Here is a 23,286-nt window from a genome sequence, read left to right on the forward strand (position 1 = left end):
CTACCCCTCTTTACTTGTCCTTTGGAATAGTAATGTGTTGCTTTTCCAAAGGCAAGGAAAGATGTAGACATTTCGTCCGGGTCTTCTCTTCGTCTCTTTGGTGCTTCTGCATTGTTTCCCTTGTGATAATGTGTTCCTTTATTTGTTGCTTGTTGAAGAGGGAGTATATTATGAGCTCAGCGTCTCCAGGCTGGACTGATATTTAGGGCTTCAGCCGGCCCACTGATGGAAGCTCGACGGCAATCCCGATTTTGACTTCGAGGAACTCGGCGGTACCCTCTCTATCGTAGTATTTTCGTAGCCTCTACAGGCCGTAGTATTTTCGTAGCCTCTACAGGCCGTAGTATTTTCGTAGCCTCTACAGGCCGTAGTATTTTCGTAGCCTCTGCAGGCCGTTCCCTCATGGCATTGTCGTATACCGGATTAGGATGCGAGTACAGTCTCTCCAGACCTTTCCCTCACGGCTTTGTCGTATACCGGATTGGGATTTGAGTACAACGGCTTTGTCGTATACCGGATTGGGACGCGAGTACAGTCTCTCCAGACCTTTCCCTCACGGCTTTGTCGTGTACCGGATTGGAATGCGAGTGCAGTCTCTCCAGACCTTTCCCTCACGGCTTTGTCGTATACCAGATTGGGATGCGAGTACAGTCTCTCCAGACCTTTCCCTCACAGCTTTGTCGTATACCGAATTGGGAGGCGAGTACAGTCTCTCCAGACCTTTCCCTCACGGCTTTGTCGTATACCGGATTGGGATGCGAGTACAGACTCTCCAGACCTTTCCCTCATGGCTTTGTCGTATACCATATTGGGATGCGAGTACAGTCTCTCCAGACCTTTGTTGTATTTTGAGGAAAGTGTCGGTGCCCTCATTGGCTTGCTTGAATTTTGGTAGATATTGCCCCAAGGATGTTGGGCAGGAGGTGTGTCGTGATGCCTTTGTGTTGATGGGTAGAGAAGTGGATGGCTAGCAGGGATTCCAGTGTTGCCCCTGCCACATGAGTATTGTGATGCCTCTCCAGGCGCCTTTATTGTGGGATGGCTGGTAAGTTTTTGGTGTTGTTCTTGTCAAGGTGAGTATTGTGATGCCTCTCCAGGCGTCTGCTTGTGGTAGGGTTTTTTCTGAATTTCATTTTTATTTAGCTTCGGCTCTTTCGTGTTTGAAGCTTGCCTTTTTTGCTATCATTTTTTGAATGCTTCGGCTTTTTTGACATTTTCGAAGCTTGCCTTTTTCTCATGTTGCTTTTTTTTTTTTATTGTCATCATTGATGGAGGAATCTATTCCTATGATGTTGTTATCTGCTGAATCTTTATTGATGAGTATTATTTTGGAAGCCACTCCTGGCTTTGGTAGGAAAACATTCCTGGTCTTGGCACTTTCATGAATCTTCCATTATTCGGTTGAGGAGTAGGGCGCGATGGCCTCTTCATGCTTATGAGTCTGCTTATTTGGTTGATTCTATTCCACTATTGATATGTCTTTGCTTAGTGGGCACATAGAATCACTTCATGTTGTCGTTTGCCACTGCTTGGCTCATGCTCGGCTATTTTACTTTGACGAGTGTTTTGTCCTGATGGCTCCTTCTTGTCGCCACCCGCCGAAACGGACATTGGCATTCGCGACGATGGTCGGACTCTTTTTAGTTTTGAAAAATGATGGATTGTTAGAACGACTTATTCTCAAACTGAGACCTCATCGAACTAACAATTTTGTTAAATGATTCTCACCAATCCATGTTAATCCCAAACGGGACCCTCCATGGATTAGTGGTTTTCGCAAAAAAGGGGTTCTTGGAGTCGCCACCAATGTTTTACTCAAAACATTGGAAAAAGACATAAGGCAATTGATTTTCGCAAATCAACTTTGGCCATTACAACCAGAGTTGGGTAAGGGAGTCGATTACGTGCGGGGAAGGTGTTAGCACCCCACAACGCCCCTTTCGGGTTCCCTATGACGGATTATTTCATAAATAATAGCATAAAATTACTAAACTACCCCTATTTATTAGAACAATTATGAGTAAACTATCTACATGATGAAAGCTTTAAACGTGCAATGCAACAATCAAAAAGCGGTAAAAGAAAGGATTTGGAAAGAAACCTTCGAAGCGTGCTTTTATATATTCAAAAAGGAATCTAGGAGGCTTTTTGGCGCTCCTTCCCACTACACGTTCGCTCGCTCCTTTCCCTAAAAATAATGTTTACTATGGAAATCAAAGAGATTTCCCTTCGACTTGTTCGAGTCTCAAGCTAATGGCTCGTGAACTCAAGAACTTAGTCGGATCGGCTCCCGGAGAGATTTCTAGGGCAGAGAATAGCTCAAAAACCCAAGAATACTCAGCCAGAGGGTGGAGGAATGCTCCAAAAGTGTGGGAGGACGAGCCAATGACGTCCTATTTATAGGATTGAGGCGCAGTACGGCCTAGGGGGTCAATACGGCCCGTACTGAGTTTTTGAACTACAGTACGGCCGTATTGAATTTGGTACGGCCGTACTGAAGTTCAAAAACTTCAGTACGATCGTATTGATTTCACTACGACCCGTACTGAGTTTTTGAACTACAGTACGGCCGTATTGAATTTGGTACGGCCGTACTGAAGTTCAAAAACTTCAGTACGGCCGTATTGATTTCACTACGGCCGTATTGTAGTTCAAATGGCTCAGTACGGCCATACTGAACCTCTAGGAGGGTGTATTGAGCTCCAATCCTCACATACCCTTATTCTAAGCTACTCTAAGACTTCTAGACCTACAAAGAATCATCCTAGGGTCTTCTAGGAGTCCTTCCGGATGACTTTCCTTCGGTCTTCGAGAGTCTTTGAGTCTTATTTCCGACCCGGACAATTTTAGGGGTCTACAGCTGCCCCCCCTTTACTTAGTCGAACAGCTTTTTTGGTGTACCGGTTGACAAGTAAAGGAGTTCACCCAATTGTCCGAGGAGTAGGCCATCCTTCCGACTTGTAGTGTCTTCAGGTGGGAAAATTGTTGAGTAGCCTCTCCAGGTTGAGTTTGTCCTCTCCAGGGTGAGTATTAGTCGTCGCCTCTCCAGGCTCGTGCATACCTCGGTGTTTCTGACGACCTTGGTAGCGTGAGTTTGCCCTCTCCAGGGTCTGCATGCCTCCGTGTTTCTGATGACGTTGGCAGCTGCATACCTCCGTGTTTCTGACGACGTCGGTAGCTGAGTATTAGTCGTCGCCTCTCCAGGCTCGTGCATACCTCGGTGTTTCTGACGACCTCGGTAGCGTGAGTTTGCCCTCTCCAGGGTCTGCATGCCTCCGTGTTTCTGACGATGTTGGCATCTGCATACCTCCGTGTTTCTGACGACGTCGGTAGCTGAGTATTAGTCGTCGCCTCTCCAGGCTCGTGCATACCTCGGTGTTTCTGACAACCTCGGTAGCGTGAGTTTGCCCTCTCCAGGGTCTGCATGCCTCCGTGTTTCTGACGACGTTGGCAGCTGCATACCTCCGTGTTTCTGACGACGTCGGTAGCTGAGTATTAGTCGTCGCCTCTCCAGGCTCGTGCATACCTTGGTGTTTCTGACGACCTCGGTAGCGTGAGTTTGCCCTCTCCAGGGTCTGCATGCCTCCGTGTTTTTGACGACGTTGGCAGCTGCATACCTCCGTGTTTCTGACGACGTCGGTAGCTGAGTATTAGTCGTCGCCTCTCCAGGCTCGTGCATACCTCGGTGTTTCTGACAACCTCGGTAGCGTGAGTTTGCCCTCTCCAGGGTCTGCATGCCTCCGTGTTTCTGACGACGTTGGCAGCTGCATACCTCCGTGTTTCTGACGACGTCGGTAGCTGAGTATTAGTCATCGCCTCCCCAGGCTCGTGCATACCTCGGTGTTTCTGACGACCTCGGTAGCGTGAGTTTGTCCTCTCCAGGGTCTGCATGCCTCCGTGTTTCTGACGACGTTGGCAGCGTGAGTTTGCCCTCTCCAGGGATGCATACCTCTGTGCTTCTGACGACCTCGGTAGCGTGAGTTTGCCCTCTCCAGGGTCTGCATGCCTCCGTGTTTCTGACAACGTTGGCAGCTGCATACCTCCGTGTTTTTGACGACGTCGGTAGCTGAGTATTAGTCGTCGCCTCTCCAGGCTCGTGCATACCTCGGTGTTTCTGACGACCTCGGTAGCGTGAGTTTGCCCTCTCCAGGGTCTGCATGCCTCCGTGTTTCTGACGACGTTGGCAGCTGCATACCTCCGTGTTTCTGACGACGTCGGTAGCTAAGTATTAGTCGTCGCCTCTCCAGGCTCGTGCATACCTCGGTGTTTCTGACAACCTCGATAGCGTGAGTTTGCCCTCTCCAGGGTCTGCATGCCTCCGTGTTTCTGACAACGTTGGCAGCTGCTTACCTCCGTGTTTCTGACGACGTCGAGTATTAGTCGTCGCCTCTCCAGGCTCGTGCATACCTCGGTGTTTCTGACAACCTCGGTAGCGTGAGTTTGCCCTCTCCAGGGTCTGCGGTTTGCCCTCCCCAGGGTTGCATACCTCCGTGCTTCTGGTCACTTTGGTAGCGTGAGTTTGCCCTCTCCAAGAATTTGTGATGATTTTGTCTCCACAGTCCACGATGTTGCTTCGACGGTTGTTTTTGATTTTGATGCCGCTGAGGGCTGGATAACGCAGGGATCCGTCTAGGGGATGTGCAGTTACTCATAGGTTCTTGTGTCCCAACTTTCCATTGCGTAGTTGGTGCCCACTGGGGAAATTCTGATTCCTTGGGGATGCAGACACAAAGATGCTCTTTCTGAGGTGAGCGATGCCTTATGATTGGCTGACGTCCTTTCGACGTTGGTGGAGTATCCCGGTTATCCTTATTCGGGTGACTCTTTTGATTTTCTGGTTTTGTTGCCTCTGCATAGGCTGTTATCCACTGGGGGATTCTGTCGTATTGATCTTGATTGGCCTCTTCTGTTAGGCGGATTATCTTGACGTTCGAATTCCGCTTGGGGAACGGTTATTGATCTTTTCGGATTTTTCTTTTTTTTGAAGGAATGCCTCTGAGTAGGCGAATGGGGATTGAGGATCTTATGTATCCCAGAGTATTATTTAGAAAGCCTCTTCAGGCTTAGCTTCACTCGTCGCTCGAGTTGGAAAGCTATCTTCCACTGAGGAAGTCTAAGTCCTTTGACTCGGATATTTTGTTTGGATGATCATGCTTCCATTGGGGAATCTTACTGATCTTGCTCTGATAGCTTTCATTGGGAATTCAGCCCAAGAGTGCAAGCTGAGATGTCTCTGGGGAGTATTATTTCGGCAAGCCTCTCTAGGCTCAGTTATTATGTACGATTTGTTGGATTTTCTGAATTTTTGCCTTTTTTGTCGATTTCGGCTTTTTCTGTTGGCTGCTGTCATACACAAGAAATTTTTCCTATTTTTCTATTTTATGTGACTGCCTCATGATAAGGTCTTTGAATGTGCAACTAATGTGTGTGATGCACAAAATGCAAGTTTAATCATTTTGTTAATGTTTTTTTTTTTTTTTTTTTTTTTTAAATGAATGGCTCTCCCTATCCTCCTCTTCTTGGAGGAATTTCTGTCGTTGATGTGAGGGAGGATTTCTGTGAGCCTCTTACGCAGGAGATTACAGATTTTAATAAACAGAGAATAAGTGATCTTCCAGTACACCTATCATCTGTATGCATGTATGCGGTATGATGCACCTAATTCTATTTGATTTATTTTTCAAAAGAATTAACCGATGCGTTTCTTTGCTTGGATTTTTGCCATTCCTCTAGACGGGCTGTGCGCTGCCGATTTCTGTAACCGAGGAATGATGCGTATTATATCGAGATTGGTGTCATCAATCCAGTGATCCTTCCCTTCCTTTAGAAGACGTATCAACCTTCCTATTGACCACTATATCTCCATGTTTCCACTAGATTATTCTAAAATCGTTTGGGACAAGAGAAAAGAAAGGAAATATATTTTTGTTCAAAAGTTTGTGTTTTAGAGGGGATTATTATTGTTTTGAAAATGGTTTTTGTAAGAATGGCTGGCCAAGGTAGGCTCATGTGTTTAGGCTTGTTTGATTAAACACTTATGAAGTTAAGAAAGTCTTGTTATTGACGTTGTGATTCGACAACTTAGATAGCTTCCCTTGAACCTTTCTTTTTGAATTCAGCTCATGGTACCATCATGGATTTCTTTTGCTTTTTGATTGTCCTTATTTTTGCCTAAAACACCCCTTTGTGGCGTCTCAGCGGACCTTTGTTTTTGTTCATTTTTGCAACCCTAATTTTTGCCTAGGTCACCCTTTCGTGGGATTCCTAGCGGGTTCTTTGCTCTTATTTTTGCGCAGCCCCCTTTTTGGGTTTCCTGCCTAGCTTTTTTTGTTTTTAGGATTTTGTCTTTAAAGGATTTCTTTTTTATCCATGGTGGCACTTGTCGAGGCCAAGGAAAGGTGCTCCAAGTTGTCACACACACTTCCATATAAAAATGATGTGGGTTTATTGTTATTGAGACGATTTTAACCTCATTCATGCTTATTCAAACAGGGTTAAAAATAATGTGGTCTAGAAATTTATTGCAAGCAAGAAAAGAAGCAATAAGAACTAATAAAGAACGATTTTATTATAATTCTAGGGGAAACATGTGCCCTATCGAGGCTCGGGGGTCGGGCTGTGCCCTATACATCCCTATCGGAAGAAGAAGAGCACTTGATGACGACGACCGGCCTTGACGCTTGTGAACCGACCTTCCTAAAGATCTGGCTTAAAGAACGTCGAGAAGGATCTTGGTTCCTCTTTGTCCTTTGATCTTTATTAGGGTTGTATCCTAACCCTTGTTTCCCCGGATTATCCTTAATAATGGGTAGCTCGGGAATTCCTTGGGAATCCTTGCCAAGTCCTTGTCCAGGCAAGTATCCGTTCTTGGTGAGCATGTAGGCTACCTTCTTCATTTCTCGGGGAAACGTTTCGACATTGGCAATCTCCAATGCTTGGAAGGCGGTCTCTAGAGCTTCCTCTGCTGCATCCACGTAAGGTATGGCAGATGGCTTGCTGATGAGTATGTCATCTTCGGCTTGTACGGTCACCAGCTTGTCACCCACTATGAATTTGACTTTCTGGTGGAGCGTAGAGGGAACAGCTTTCGCATCATGAATCCAAGGTCGGCCGAGGAGACAGTTGTACGCGGGAGTAATGTCCATCACTTGAAATTCGACATTAAAGATGGTGGGTCCAATTTGGATTGGAAGATTAATTTCTCCCACCACTTCTCTTTTAGAACCGTCGAAAGCTCGGACGATCATGTTGCTCGGGCGCATTTGGATTCCCTTGATTGCCACTTGATCGAACGTTCTTTTTGGCATCACATTCAAGGAAGATCCATTATCCACCAAGACTTTAGCGATGTGATATTCCTTGCACTTTACAGAGATGTGCAAGGGCTTGTTGTGGTTCGGTCCCTCAGCGGGGATTTCTTCATCGGTGAAAGTGAGGTGATCATTAGCCGTGATGTGACTAACAATCCCCTCAAATTTGTCTTGGGAGATAGTGTGCGACACGTATGCCTCGTTCAAGACTTTCAACAGAGCTTGCCGATGCGGTTCGGAGCATAGGATCAACGACAACAGAGTAATCTTTGCTGGCGTCCTATGAAGTTGATCCACGATGGAGTACTCGCTCTGTCGGATATATTTTAACAGCTCGTCAGTCTCCTCCTCGGATTCTTTATTTTCCTCGGTTTTCTCCTTTTCTTTTTCCTTTCCTTTATTCTTGGGAGCTTTATCATGAAGATCTTCGGGAGTGTAGATCCTGCCACTCCTAGTCATGCCCCCAATTCCAACGATGTTAGAGATATGGCTTTCGGCAGAAGAATGGATGTCGTATATCCATGGCACAACTTTATTCGATTCGTAGGGAAAAGGTCTTGGAGCAGTGATCTTCAACGGTATCGGACCTTCCCCTTTATTCGTCTTGATTACCAACAACGGAGTTGATGTGCGTTCGCTTGGCGCGGTTGTTGGCTTACACTTAATAACAAACGGCGTGCGATCCATTCTGAACATACGCATCGATTAATCCTTTCTTTTTATTAATGTTATTAATGAATTACTAGGAGAGATGTATGCAATGCACTCCCCTAGATCCCTCCATGATCTTTGATAAGAATGCATGATATGAGATGATGGCGTTGAATATGCATGCATTGTGTTTATTCAACTAAGCATTATCATGTTTTCAGGATGCTCCTAAGATGATGCATGATATTGCTTGGTTTGGATAAATAATTTTTTTTTCTTTTTTTGGGTATTTTGTTTTTTGTATTTTTTCGGGTGAAAAGGGAAACTACCTACATGAATGTGATGAGGGTAGATGTTAACACCATGTAATGGAAGATTCTTATTCCTATTTATTCTTATTCTAAAAGGGGAATGTTGTATGTTTAAAGAATGCAATGTATGCTCAAACAATGTCACATAAACAATGCACAAACAATTCACTCATCCACGAACAGTCACGAGCGAATCACGAGGTAGGGGTGTCCTACAGACAAGTGCATATTCAAGGAGGTTCTAACTATTCTCACCGGTCTAAGGCCCCCAAGGTGCCCCCATTATAGGGACCCAATCCCTCTCGCCGTAAGTCGATGGAAAGCTCCAACGCACTGTCGGACTTGAGTTCATGGTTTTCACCTTGAGTGATGCTTTCCGACAACGGTCTACGGGCACCTATAGACCCATTCGACAACCGGTCGTACTAACATCCACTCCCTATGGCTTTCCACTCATGCCCCCGGGTATAGGGGGAACTGTTGTGTGCAAAGGTTCGTGAGCAGTTTATATTTCAAACAATTGCGAAAATTTAAACATCCAACAGTTATTAAAGCCAATTAGGTAAAACGTATTATCATACAAGCGAGGGGTAATGAAGTAATTTTAAGCTATCATTTTAGAAATAATCCATCACTAAATGGGACTGACTCTCGAGGCTTCCCCAGTGGAGTCACCATCTGTCGCCACCTGCCGAAACGGACATTGGCATTCGCGACGATGGTCGGACTCTTTTTAGATTTGAAAAATGATGGATTGTTAGAACGACTTATTCTCAAGCTGAGACCTCATCGAACTAACAATTTTGTTAAATTATTCTCACCAATCCATGTTAATCCCAAACGGGGCCCTCCATGGATTAGTGGTTTTCGCAAAAAAAGGGTTCTTGGAGTCGCCACCAATGTTTTACTCAAAACATTGGAAAAAGACATAAGGCAATTGATTTTTGAAAATCAACTTTGGCCATTACAACCAGAGTTGGGTAAGGGAGTCGATTACGTGCGGGGAAGGTGTTAGCACCCCACAACGCCCCTTTCGGGTTCCCTATGACGGATTATTTCATAAATAATAGCGTAAAATTACTAAACTACCCCTATTTATTAGAACAATTATGAGTAAACTATCTACATGATGAAAACTTTAAACGTGCAATGCAACAATCAAAAAGCGGTAAAAGAAAGGATTTGGAAAGAAACCTTCGAAGCGTGCTTTTATATATTCAAAAAGGAATCTAGGAGGCTTTTTGGCGCTCCTTCCCACTACACGTTCGCTCGCTCCTTTCCCTAAAAATAATGTTTACTATGGAAATCAAAGAGATTTCCCTTCGACTTGTTCGAGTCTCAAGCTAATGGCTCGTGAACTCAAGAACTTAGTCGGATCGGCTCCCGGAGAGATTTCTAGGGCAGAGAATAGCTCAAAAACCCAAGAATACTCAGCCAGAGGGTGGAGGAATGCTCCAAAAGTGTGGGAGGACGAGCCAATGACGTCCTATTTATAGGATTGAGGCGCAGTACGGCCTAGGGGGTCAATACGGCCCGTACTGAGTTTTTTGAACTACAGTACGGCCGTATTGAAATTGGTACGGCCGTACTGAAGTTCAAAAACTTCAGTACGGCCGTATTGATTTCACTACGGCCCGTACTGAGTTTTTGAACTACAGTACGACCGTATTGAATTTGGTACGGCCGTACTGAAGTTCAAAAACTTCAGTACGACCGTATTGATTTCACTACGGCCGTATTGTAGTTCAAATGGCTCAGTACGGCCGTACTGAACCTTTAGGAGGGTGTATTGAGCTTCAATCCTCACATACCCTTATTCTAAGCTACTCTAAGACTTCTAGACCTACAAAGAATCATCCTAGGGTCTTCCAGGAGTCCTTCCGGCTGACTTTCCTTCGGTCTTCGAGAGTCTTTGAGTCTTATTTCCGACCCGGACAATTTTAGGGGTCTACACTTCTGACCCATAACAAGTAGAATGCATGGATGCATGGATGCAATGAAAATGCAAGACAGGAATGATTCTTTTATTTTTTGTGTAACGCCCTTCCATATGCCCTAACTCATATGCATGCGGTGCAGTTTATGCTCATGTGTTTGTTCCTAAAGATGCAATTTATTTTTGTCGGGAAATTAACCTGTACGTGTTAAGGTTAATGGTGACGATTCCTTTTTATCCATGTCGTTTGTGATTATCGTCGGGATATGTTCTTTTGAGCCCAAGCTTCAATGGCTCCTTGACTATCCAGTCGTTGTGTGGTCAAGCGTCTCTAACCTCTATTTGAGGACATCTCGGCCTTCCCTCTGTGAGTATTCACTGTGCATTTTTCGTGTATCTTTTCAGTACCATTTTAATGCCATAAGGGTTAAGAGAAAAAGAAGGGATGTTTGTATTTATTTATCTTTTTCAAAAGGGTTGTTAGAAAGAATTTTTCAAAAAAGGGGTTTTTAGAAGAAGGGCTGGCCAAGGTAGGCTTTGGTGTTTAGGGTTATTAAACAAACGTATTTGCTGCAAGGAAGATATTATTGTGTTTTAGCCTTTTTGGAAAGTGGAGTGATGACTTGGGTTTGTGCTTTGTTTAGATGATCCCCTGTGCTGCCTTTCAGTTTTCAAACTCAGGTCACTGCTTTGACGTCCTAACTTTTGCCTAGGTTACTTGAGATGCGTTCCCTAGCGGACATTTTTTTTTTATCATTACTTTTGCCTAGGTTACCCTTTTTTGATTATGGGTTGCCTAGCAGATCTTGCCCTAACTTTTGCGCAGCCCCCTTGGTGGGTTTCCTGCCAGGCTTTCATTTTTTGCAGTGTTTGTGAGGTATGGGATGTCTTTATTTTATCAAACCCTAGTCATGTCTGGATTCATGTGATTACTTTGTTATCCTTTCCATGCTATTATCGAGTAACATCCTTGTCGCAAATACAACTTGTTTATTAAGGGTTGATGGATGAGGTCTAGAGTGAATATTTGTAGGGAGAAGAGAAATGAAAGAATGTTATGGCATTTAAAATAGTACTTCCAATTTACACGTGCCCCTTTAGCAAAGCTTGAAGGCCCGGGCATGCCCCGAGTTCGTGATTCATACACATAGAGATAGACAGAAGTTGCCCCCTAGAGAGTCATGAATGATTTGATAATTTCCAAAAGAAAACCTTTCCACTTGTTTGAACGTCGGTGTTTTGCATTTGGAGTGAAACCTTTGTGAATTCTTGCTTTCGAAGGGAATACTCGAGCCACCTTTCAATTCCAACTCAGATAGACATTTCTTATTTTTATATATCCCTACTTTTGCATAGGACGTATCCTATCGGGATTTTGATTTTGATTTTTTTTTTTTTACCCTAATTTTTGCCTAGGACGCCCTTTACAGGTTTTCATCCTGACGGGTTTTTTGTATGCAATGTCTTTATTCTTCAATTGGGTTTTGTCATGTAATTCCCTAAAAAGCAAGGATTCGTCCATTCTTGACCATTCCTCTTATCCCGACAATTGTTGTTTCTGCATGAGAAAGTCTCGATGTTTGAATCGTCAATTTGGGCGTGTGATGCCCCCAATTACTGATAAGTGTTCCCCGATTTGATGTGTCAGGCTCGCATTTGATTACACTAATTTCCATTATTCGACTAACACGCACAAATTAGATTTCCCTTTTTATTCTTATTTATTATTTACAAAGAATGCGTGTTATCTATATGAAACCTAGAATAGGATACAAGGTCACTTGAGAGATTCAATGAATATCATTCTCATTGATTTTTGTTTAGAGAACATCTTTGCATACTATTATATGTGCCTTCCATTTCTAATGAATGCATATGCTAAACTAAAAAATGCATGATATTTGTTTTTGCTAAAATTTTATCATTTTTTTTGTTACTAAAGGGGAATGATGCATGATTTTTGCTATATATATATATATATATATATATTTTTAAATAAACTAACCTATATGACGCTTTAGAGTTAGGGTATACAAAAGAGCGTTAGTTTGAATTTTTTTTATTGATATCTGTTTGTTTGTAATTCTTATCTATTTGAAATAAATAAACACAAACAAATGCAACACGCATATGCTCAAACAAATGTACACCCGCGAACAGTCACATTTAAATCCTTGGTCTGTGGTCCCTGCAAGAAAAGTGCATTGTATAGGACGGTTCTAATCTCACTGGTCTTAAGGCCCCCAAGGTGCCCCCATTATAGGGACCCAGTATCTCTGTCGCCGTCACCTGGCAAACTCTAAGGTTTGTCGCAGTATTTCGGGCTAGAGTAACCGGTTATCACCTTGAGTGTGATTTCCGACAAGGCTCGCAGGCTCCAAGGCCAAACTTGGGCCGGTGGTACGTCAACCACTCCCTATGTTTATTACCCTCATGCCCCCGGGTGTAGGGGGAACTGTTGTGTGCAAAGGTTTGTGTACAATTTTTATTTCAAACAAATGCTAAATTTAAACAGGTAAACAAATATTAAAGTCAAACAAAGAAAATAAACAAGGTAAAGGGGAAAAAATATTTAAATTATTATTTTTTATTTTATTAACTTCATCAATTAAATGGGCCTGACCCTCTTTAAACTTTTCCAGTGGAGTCGCCATCTGTCGCAACCCAAAAATTTCCGATCTTGCGACCTATGGTTTAGACATCCTTTTAAAGATCTCATCAATTAAGGAATGCCCGGACACCAGACTAATCCTTAATTAATGGTTTTAAAAATAGGTTCATGGAGTCGCCACCAATATTTTACTCAAAACATTGGAAAAAGAAAAGGTTTTTAAAAGTCCAATAATGGCCTTGATAACCAGAATTGGGTTCGGGGGCGGTTACGTGTAGGGAAGGTATTAAGCACCCCTACAACGCCCTTAATCGGTACCATATGACGAAGTTAACATTATAAATAATAATAATATAAATATTAAATCCCTTTTTATTGATGACTATGTACATGCTTGAAATTTAAATTAAACAATTGACTCTAAAATATCTACATGATTATTTTTATTATAATGATGTTTATCAGAAATAAGAAACAAAGATAAAAATAAAGGAGTGAGAAGAAGATTGACTGAAATACCTCGTATCAAGCTTTGTTAATGGTGATTCTAGGTGCTTTGTGGCGACCTTTTCACACTACAATACCTCACAAACTCTCAAGAAATACAAGAGAGAGAAAGAGAGAGAAAAAGAGAGAAGAAGAGAGAAATTTCGAGCTCTGGACGAAGTTTTGGAGTCCCTAAAAAATGTGGTCGAGATTCCCATTTATAGGCTTCAGACAGGGTCCAGAACGGCCCGTTCCAAAATCGGAACGGCCCGTTCTGGATCTGGCCGTTATGTGTTAATTTAGTGTATTGGAACGGGCCGTTCTGAAATCGGAACGGCCCGTTCCGGAGGCGCGTTTAACACATAAAAACCACTCTGGAACGGCTCGTTTCAAATGAAAAATTCAAGCCTTTTTTGTTATTTGGAACGGCCCGTTCCAAATATGTGTTTTAGCCTTCTTTAAAGAGCCTGGAATGGCCCGTTCCAGCTTAGGGATTTAGGCACTTTTTTGTGAATTGGAACGGCCCGTTCCAGTTTTGGAACAGCCCATTCCCGGGCTACTAAAACTAGCTTTTTTTGGGCTTTTAGCCTCCTGATGTCATGTCTTGATATTTCCATGATTGGAAACTCCTTTTCTTAATAATAGATGTCCATTTCTTTGTTTGTATGCCCCCGGACGAAATTGGGTGTCTACAGTGTGTTAAAACATGTTTGATGATATGATGTTATGAATTAAAATGAATTAGAGAGTTTTTATAAGGATTAAAGAAGAAAAACAAAATTTCTCTGAAATAATCGATTATTTTAAAATGTAATCGAGTATCTTAAGTAAGACTAACCAAATAATCGATTATTTTGTAAATAACCGATTATTTGGAAGGATTTGAATTCCATAAGTCTCTGGAATAATCGATTATCTTGGTAGGTTAGAAGGAATAAGTCTCTGGAATAATCGATTATTCTAGAAATAATCGATTATTTAGTGCAGAAAGGGTTTTCAAGTTGATTTTACGAATACAAATAATTGATTATTTGTATGAATAATTGATTATTTTGGCGACCCTTCATTTTCCAAGAGATTTTTGAATGATTATCTTCGTGCTAACTTTGAACCCCCCACCTTCCTTCATTAGTGGCACCTCTTCAGTACCCAATATGGTGCCTAGGGTATTAATCTCACCCAAATCTCACATTCTTTATAAAACCCACACACATTCTCTCAACTCTCCTACACAGGAACCGTAATCTCTGATTCCTCTTCTTCTTCTTCTCTTCTCCAACCAAGAACCCACCTTTTTCTACAAAAATGGCCTCATCTTCTAAGAGGATTAAGAAGCTTGAAGTCAGGGGGAGCAAAGACCTCTACCCATTAGAGTTGAGAAACTGATTGGCAAGTGGTTTGTTAACAAGGAAGTCCAAGATTACTACTTTGAGTGGTAAGCGGGTAAGAGAATTATTCCTCCAAGAACCCAAAACTTGGAGTGGTTCAAGAACAAAGGTTTCAGTTTTCCCCCTCTCTTGTAGTATCAATAACTTGGATAATTCTTAGAGTTGGAAGGTCCCTATTATCTGAACCTCATTAGGGTTTCACTTTGTGAATGCTTTGAGAGAGATCATCATCATCATTACATTCTTGGAAGAGAAGGATTGAGATTTGTTAAGAATTCACAATCTGATTTGTTTAAGCTTCCAGGTGAATTCGTTCCTTTAATTCTTTGTGTAATGTGTTAAAGAAATCTTGAGTAGGTGTCTCAAGTGGTAAGGAATTCTTATAGCGGGTTTCTACAAGAAGTGCTTTCTTGGGTGCAAGAAAGGGTCTATCTTGAGTGTTGGAGTGTATGCATGTGTGGTATGCTTGTAAAACTTCTTCATTGAGATAGTGGAACAAATCTTGATCATGTTATGATTGAGGATTGGATGTAGGTCACACGTGGAGTGGCTGAACCAGGATAATAAAACACTTTGCACTCTTCTTTCATCCTTATCTCTTGTATTGATTAATGTTTTGTTGAATTTTACAATTACTAGTTTTGAGTAATTTGCTTGCATGGTTAAAACTATTTCAAAGTGAATATTGTCATTGCATACATGTTATTGTGAGAGCTGATTCAATAAAGATTAAGCAAGAACTCATATAGAATTCATTCCCATATACAAGTGGTTCAATATACTTCTTTGAAAATTGTCTTAGAAAAGTTTTGAATGAAATAAAGATCCTTAAACTCTGATAAATTTTTTAAGTGTCATTGAATCCAATTCACCCCCTCTTGGATTGAGCCATTCTTTTCTATCAAGAACAGGGTGAGAACGACTGTTCCAAAAGGAGAATGATCATTCCAACCATTTGGCCTCTATATAAGGAGGTCAACCCCCTTCTTAAGAACACTTCAATTCTTGAAATTGGTACACTCTCTCTTTTTAACTCCATTTAAACCACTTTGAGTGAGATAAACTCAATGCAATTTCTGATTAAGAGATCTATAAGCCCTTTGGCGAAGATTTTGGAGTTTCCAGTTTAAATTTTTTAGAGGAAGCAAGGCATTTGTAGAGCGAGGAGGTTGCCACAAAGGACCTTCATTTCTTTTGATATAAAGCTTGCTTTGAAGATTCTAATCTCTCTTCTTTTCTCTATTTATTGCTTTAAATAATTTAGTTTAGAATAGATACCATGTAGATAATTTACCATTTCTTTTTATGATGTTTTAAGAAAAATATTGGTAGTGACTCCATGAACCTTTTCAAAACCATATATAGAGGTACAGTCCGATTATCGAGCATTCCAATGTCGATGAAATTTTTAATAATGGAAGTCAACAAACCATCTAAAACCTAAAGAATCAATAGAGTTTTTAGGGTCGATTCCAACATTTATCTATAGCTAGTCCAGGCTCAACATTTCTGGACTCCATGCCAAAATCTGAAAACATAAAATCATTTTTTTTCATTGCAAACGGTCTTCCGAATGCCGAAGTTATCCATCACACTTCCTCTCATCTCCATGTCATCTTATCAGTTTTGCATCATCCACATTTGCAAATAGAGGCTTTAATGTTGGAATAATTGACTAGTGCCATAAAACCTTGGTCAGAGGACCCTTAGTGCTCACATTATAATCAAAATCATTTTGCTTCTTTTTATATTGAGACAACTCACACCTTGGACACTGATGAAACCTTTCAAACTCACCATGATAGAACATACAATCATTTGGGCACACATGCACTTCTTAAACTCCAAACCCATGGGATACAACACTTTTTTAGTCTCATAGTTACAACTAGGCAATGTGCTACATTGTGGAAGCATTTCATTTAGTACTTTAACAATTTTGTGAGACTTTTATCACTTCGCCCATTTCTCGCCTTCAAATTGAAAATTTTCAACATCATTGACAATCTTGTGAATTTCGTGTAGTTTGGATGCAATGGTTTCTTCAAATTGCTGCACATAGTTTCATACATATGTGCTCACTTGAATGATTTTAAACCAACATTACGAATCATATCTTCAAACCAATCATCCATATGGTCCTCTACTGTAAAAGTTTTAGTTTAAGTTTCAAATGACATACTTGGAAGGTTAACGTTATCACCATGTCATATCCAACATGTATAATTCTTAAGAAACCCATCACATAGAAGATATTCTCTTATAACATTGAGTTCTAAATGACTCCCATTACAACAATTAACATAAGGATAGAAATATTTTTCTTTCATATCATCATTAGCATTCTGTATTCAATATTCAATAAAATATTCCACTCCAGTCTCATATTGTTCACTTACGTGAGACGCATGTATCCAACTTCGATCTGGTATCTGATGGGGGATCATCCTTGAAGATGCATGTGGGCCCTATCACTATATCCATGGCTAAGAGAGTAGAAGAGGAAGGAGAAACTACCATATCTAGAGCATAAAGTATTGATTTTCTCCTAAGCCTTAACATTATTAGAATAAAATTTATTGTTTTTATTTGTTTTGTATTTCCTATTTTACCCTTATATTTTGGGGTACTCTAGAGTGTAGGACTTTGTTTGATTTCTTGTAAAACTAGGGTATTATAGGAGGGTTATAGGAGTAGTGAGTTGTGTGACCATTGGTGATTCATTTGGGTTTAGTGAAGCTTTGGCCCAAGAGGAAAGGCACTTAGGTTGCATATTCTTATCATGCACTTAGTTGTAGTTAAACTAAAACCCAAAAGATTCCTACTTTAGCGAGTTTTGTGCATCACATGTGGGGCCACATTTGAGTCTCATTTATCATCCATTTCCTTCTAATTTTGGTATGGAAATGATCATCAAATAATGAAATAGTCGCCACTCATTCCTAGGCCATGTCCTCACCTGTCACTTATAAATACCTTAGTTATACCTCTTGTAGACATTTTAGATTATATTGATATTGACTGAGCCTTTTGTGCCTCAACATCCATCCTTAGTCCCTAGGTCATTTTCAACCTACCTTCTCTTATCTCCACCTTGGTGAATGAGAAACCCTAGAGTGGCTTCCATTTAACCCTTGGAGTAAGCCAACTATCCCTAAGAGCTTCCACCCAAACACACCTCCTCCTTCATCTTAGCATTAACTTCCTTCTTGGCTGCTAGAAGCTCTATAAACACCAGGTTTGGTCCTAGCTTTATCTACAAAGGTTGAGAAACTTCTCAGATGATCAAAACAACTTCCTAAGACCAAGGAAGATATAGAAGTGATGGAAGAGCATGGACCAAGGGTCCAACCACTAGAGCTATGGCCAGGAGATTACTTGAAGACTTGTCTGCTTCAGAGCTTAGTGGGCCCAAGGGGCTTGGTGGGCCTAGGGTGCTTCTCACTTGGACTTTACTTGATTGACACCATGTTTTATTGCACATTCATAGAATAGGAAGTTACTTTGTTTTTGGTCTTGTATTTTGACCATAGATTAGGGTTTATGAACTTTGGGCTTGTAATTGGGCTTCATGGGCTTTTGGGCTTTTGATACCCAATATTGGGCTCATTCTCTTTCTTGTATTTTTTTTCTATTCATTGTATTTCATTGACCATTGTATTTAGGTCATTAGATTAGGATTTAAGGAGGATTATTAGTTTAAGTGAATTAGGCAAAACTAGGTTTAATTTAGTATGCATTTAAGTTGCATTTTGAGTCACATGGTTGGCGCCACCTTGGCTGAACATGTGTGACTCAAATTCAACCCTAAATGCACACTAAATCAAACCTAAATACACCTAGCACTCATGGGACCGGTCATACACATGTGTGACAAGATTTGAATTCAAAATTCAAAATTTGAATTCAAATCTTGGCGCCAATATGGAGGCTTCACATGTGGCGCCAAGTGTGACCTAATTTCTGGATTTATAAAAGCTCCCTCCTCACCTATTGTACTCACTTTTGATATATGAATTTTGAGAGCATTCTTTAGCCCAAGTTTCCCTAAAGAGTCACCGAAATATTTTCCTTCAAAACCCTAGGAACCTTACCTTAGTTCCTACCTTTTGAAGTGAGCAATCCTTTGAGCCTTATGCTAGGATACTTCCATCCTTAGTTTAGGCTTTACCTATCCGAGAATCCTCCATTCAAGTGTTCATTCCATTCGGTTTCAAGCTCCATTGAAGAGGTCCAAGCTTTGGTGAATCCGAGGAGAAGAACACCTTCCACTTCTCCTAGTTTTTTCCATCAAGAAGTGAGCCAAGATAGAACTTAGGACATCTAGGAAGCCTCTCTAGATCAAAAGAGATCAAAAAGCTTATCTTAGGTCAAGAACGATCGTTCCAAATTCTAGAACGACCATTCCTACTTTGCAACAGTCTTAACTAGGAACGACCATTCCAACATGCACGAGCAATGGAACATATAAATAGGTGCGATGAGCTCCATATTCCACACACCATAGGCTACATAGCTCTCTTTCCCTCTTTGACTCTCTTCAGATCACTTTCAGTGAAATAAACTCCGTATAGTGTCTGATTAAAAGATCTTTGATCCTTTTGGTAGAGATTTCAGAGTTTCTAGTTTAAAATTTTTCCTTGAGAGGTCGAGAGGTTCTTGTATAGCAAGGAGGCTGTCAAAAAGCACCCCCAAATTTTTTACAAGAAGATAATATTAAAGCTTTCTTTAAAGGTTTTATTCTCTCTTCCCTATTAATTGCTTTAATTATATGCTTAGGATAATCATCATGTAGATAATAAGACAATTCGTAATAGAGTAGCAATAATGTAGAAATAAATAACCATGTATGTTTAATGTTTAAAAGGGGTAAAAGCTTAATTATGTCGTTATAATGCTAGAATTATCATAGGGAACCAAAATCGGGACTGTGGGGTACCTAACACCTTCCCCACGTGTAACCAACTCCCGAACTCAACTCTGGCTATTGATGTTGTGAATTTTACTCGTATTTTAGCACTTTAATTCACAAGAATTCATAGCATAATCATGCATATCTTTCATGTTTTTAATAAATTTTTATATCATTTTCCTATTTTATGCTTTTCTTGGTATGTGTTGTGTTTTCTCTGAGCAGGATCAAGATTTAAGAATTAAAGAGGAAATGCTGAACTACAGGGAAAATCACAGCCGTGATTCTAAATCACGCCCGTGATTCACCAGAGAAAATCACGGCCGTGACTCCCAATCACACCCGTGAACGCCACTGACCCTTCATAGATGTGCTCCAGAGAAGATCACGGTCGTGATTCTCAGTCACGGCCGTGATTCACTTCGCGTCCCAGCTTTTTAAGTTTTATGTTTTATTTTTATTTTATCTTTGTAATTTTTTATCTTGGTAGTTTTACCTTTTTACCCTTTTAGGTTATAAATTAGATGAGGTTAGCCTAGAACTGGATATTTTTTGTTTCGGAGACAGTTTTTTTTAGTTTTTGACACTTGGAGAAGGTTGGGCGCCTGTGCCATCGACTCTAAGGTTTGCTTTTCTTTTATTCTTTTTTTCTTGGAGAACTACTATGAACTCCTGTGAGTAGTTTCCCTTTTTCTGGGATCAGGGCTTAGCCTCTGAGAACCTCTTTATTAATGCATTATTCAGTTTCTTAATTTTATTCCAATTCTTGATCTGTTCTTTTATATTTTATATATGAACTTTAATATTATTGTTTTCATAATAACATTAATTAAGGATGAACTGAGAGGAGAACTTGATTATAATTATGATAAACAATTAATCTTAATTTTCATAATCATAGATAATTAGGGATGAACTGAGAGGAGAACCTAATTATCGGAACCTAAAGGAACAGACTTGAGTGTTAAATCACGAGAGTTGATTTAAGCTTTCGAGGAGCAATAGATTAACAAAGATCTTAATGGGTTTAATTGAACGTAATTACCACGAGAGTAGAGATTAATTTTAATTAAACACGTCCTCGTAGCCTGAGAAGGTGCAAGGATTAAATTAGGTTAAGACTACCTTCAAGATGGAATAGAATTAATTAATGAAAATAATAATTCAATAATGTTGGAACTCTTTGTGCGAACCCTAGATTCCCGGAAATCTCCTTATCTTATCTTAAAGTTTTATCTTATTCATTAATTGCATTACTATCTCTTTTACCATCGAATCTGATCTTATCATCTCAAAACAAAAATTTCATCTGTTTTAAAATTCAAATTAAAATACTAGTAATTCTAGGTCAAACACGTAGTCCCTGTGATTCGATATTTATTACTTGACGACAACCGTACACTTGCGGTTTTCCACACATCAAGTTTTTGGTGCCGTTGCCGGGGACTACGTCTCTTGATTTAAATTACAATTATTTTAATTCGAATTTTTAAAAAAAAAAAAAAATTAAATAAATAAATAATTTTTTTTTAGTGTTTACTTCTCCAATTCAGATTTCACGGGTCACTTTCTTTTTTTTTTTTGCAGTGCCTTAGGGTTAATGCAAAAGAGATCTCTACGTCTTGGGAAACCAACACCACTTGATCCTGAGATTGAAAGAACTCTCCTGAGAAGGAAAAGAAACCTTTCTAGAGAATTTGACATGGCTGCACAACGAGATAATTTACCGCTTCGGGATTACTCTGCACCCGTAGCTCGTGGGATACCTGGAGGGGAGATGCAAACTGGAGCTACTGTACCAGCTTCTCTGGTGAATATGCTCAAACAGAACACCTTTGGAGGACTACCATCAGAAGATCCTAATGACCACTTAGAGGGGTTCTTGGAAATCTATGAGACCCAGCAATTTGATGATGAAGTTTCTGATGGAATGCGACTCCGCTTATTCTCACTCACCTTGAGAGATAAGGCAAAGGTGTGGCTAAGAACAGTGCCTAGAGAAAAGATAGCAACTTGGGAATTATGTGAAAGAGCTTTTCTAGAGAAATTCTTTCCTCCTTCTAAAACTAAAGAATTGAGGAAGAAAATCACTAATTTCCAACAAGGCACTGGAGAGACTATTTATGAAGCATGGGAGCGGTTCAAAGGATATCTTCAAGCATGCCCACAACATGGCTTCAACCGTTGGCTTACCATCCAATTTTTCTTTGAAGGATTGGACCAACAAAGCACCATGATATTAGACTCAGCAGCTGGAGGATCTTTCATGGGGAAACCTATTAATGACTGCATGATTATTTTGGAAAATGTAGCCTCAAATCACAGCCAATACAGTGAAAGAGAAGTCACAGCAAGGAAAGGAACTCCGGGGCGATATGAAGTGAACAATATTGAGTTACTCTTAGCAAAATTTGATACTCTTAATCAAAGATTAGACAAGATGGAAAAAGCTAAGGTTAATTCAGTGGCTACAAATCAAGTATGTGACCTTTGTAGGGAACAAGGGCACACTGCAGTAGATTGTACCTCAATTTTTACTGGAGAAAAAGAAGATACTACTGAACAGGTGGCAGCTTCTCATAATTTCTATGACACTCCTCGAAGAGAGAAGAGTAATCCATATTCCAACACATACAACCCTGGTTGGAAGAATCATCCTAACTTTTCTTGGAAGAATAACCCAGTTCAAGGAACTAGCAATCAGCAACCTAATTTCCGTCCGTCCAATCACTTCATTAATGGGGAAGGAAATCCAGTACAGACACCCTCAATTCAACAAAGTGTTTCAAGATTAGAAAACCTTATGGAGAATTTTGTCACTAATCAAAAACAGACCAATGATTCAATGGCAAATTCTATTCAAAACCTTGCTGTCAAGGTTGAGAATATTACTCTCCACAACAAGATGCTGGAAAATCAAATTGCACAGTTGATGCCTAGTTCAAACAATTCTCCAGGTAAGTTCCCAGGTAAAACAGTTGCAAACCCAGCTGAAAATGTTAATGCTGTTACTTTAAGGAGTGGGAAGAAATTAGACAGACCTGTGTCTAATCAAAATGATAATATTGAGATTGATGAAGACGCTTCTCCTATGGTTGAAAAACCTGAAAAAGAGAGATTAGAAAAAGAAAAAGTATCTTCATCAAAGCCTCAAACTGTTTATCACCCTCCAATTCCTTTTCCTCAAAGGTTAGCAAGGACTAAACTTGATAGACAATTTGAAAAATTTTTAAATATGATCAAACAAGTGTATGTAAACATTCCATTTGTAGAAGCTCTACAACAGATGCCTACATATGCTAAATTTCTTAAGGATCTTTTAGCTAACCGAAGGAAATTGGATGATAGAGAGACTGTTACATTGATCCATCATAATTTGCCCAAAAAACTTAAGGATCCTGGTAGTTTCTCTATACCTTGTCTCATTGGAAATCTAAGGTTTGAAAAAGCCTTATGTGACCTTGGGGCAAGTATCAGTTTAATGCCTTTATCAATTTGCAAGAAATTAGATATGGGAGAATTAAAGCCTACAGCAATGTCAATCCAGTTAGCAGATAGATCTATAAAATATCCCATAGGAATTTTAGAAGATGTTCCAGTTAAGATAGGTAAATTTTTAATTCCGGGAGATTTTGTTGTTTTAGAAATGGAAGAGGACAAACAAATACCAATCATACTAGG

General features: G+C 40.4%; 1 non-coding gene across 1 annotated transcript; it reads right to left on the minus strand.

The window, feature by feature from the left end:
• Positions 1-21,676: 21,676 nt before the first annotated feature.
• LOC145956634 (small nucleolar RNA R71) lies at positions 21,677-21,783 on the minus strand. The gene has a single exon (XR_014432873.1). It is a non-coding gene; the product is annotated as a small nucleolar RNA R71 (small nucleolar RNA).
• Between the last annotated feature and the right edge of the window lie 1,503 nt (positions 21,784-23,286).

Source organism: Cajanus cajan, chromosome 3, assembly GCF_000230855.2.
Source record: "Cajanus cajan strain Asha chromosome 3, NIPB_CcT2T_4, whole genome shotgun sequence".
NCBI lineage: Eukaryota > Viridiplantae > Streptophyta > Magnoliopsida > Fabales > Fabaceae > Cajanus > Cajanus cajan.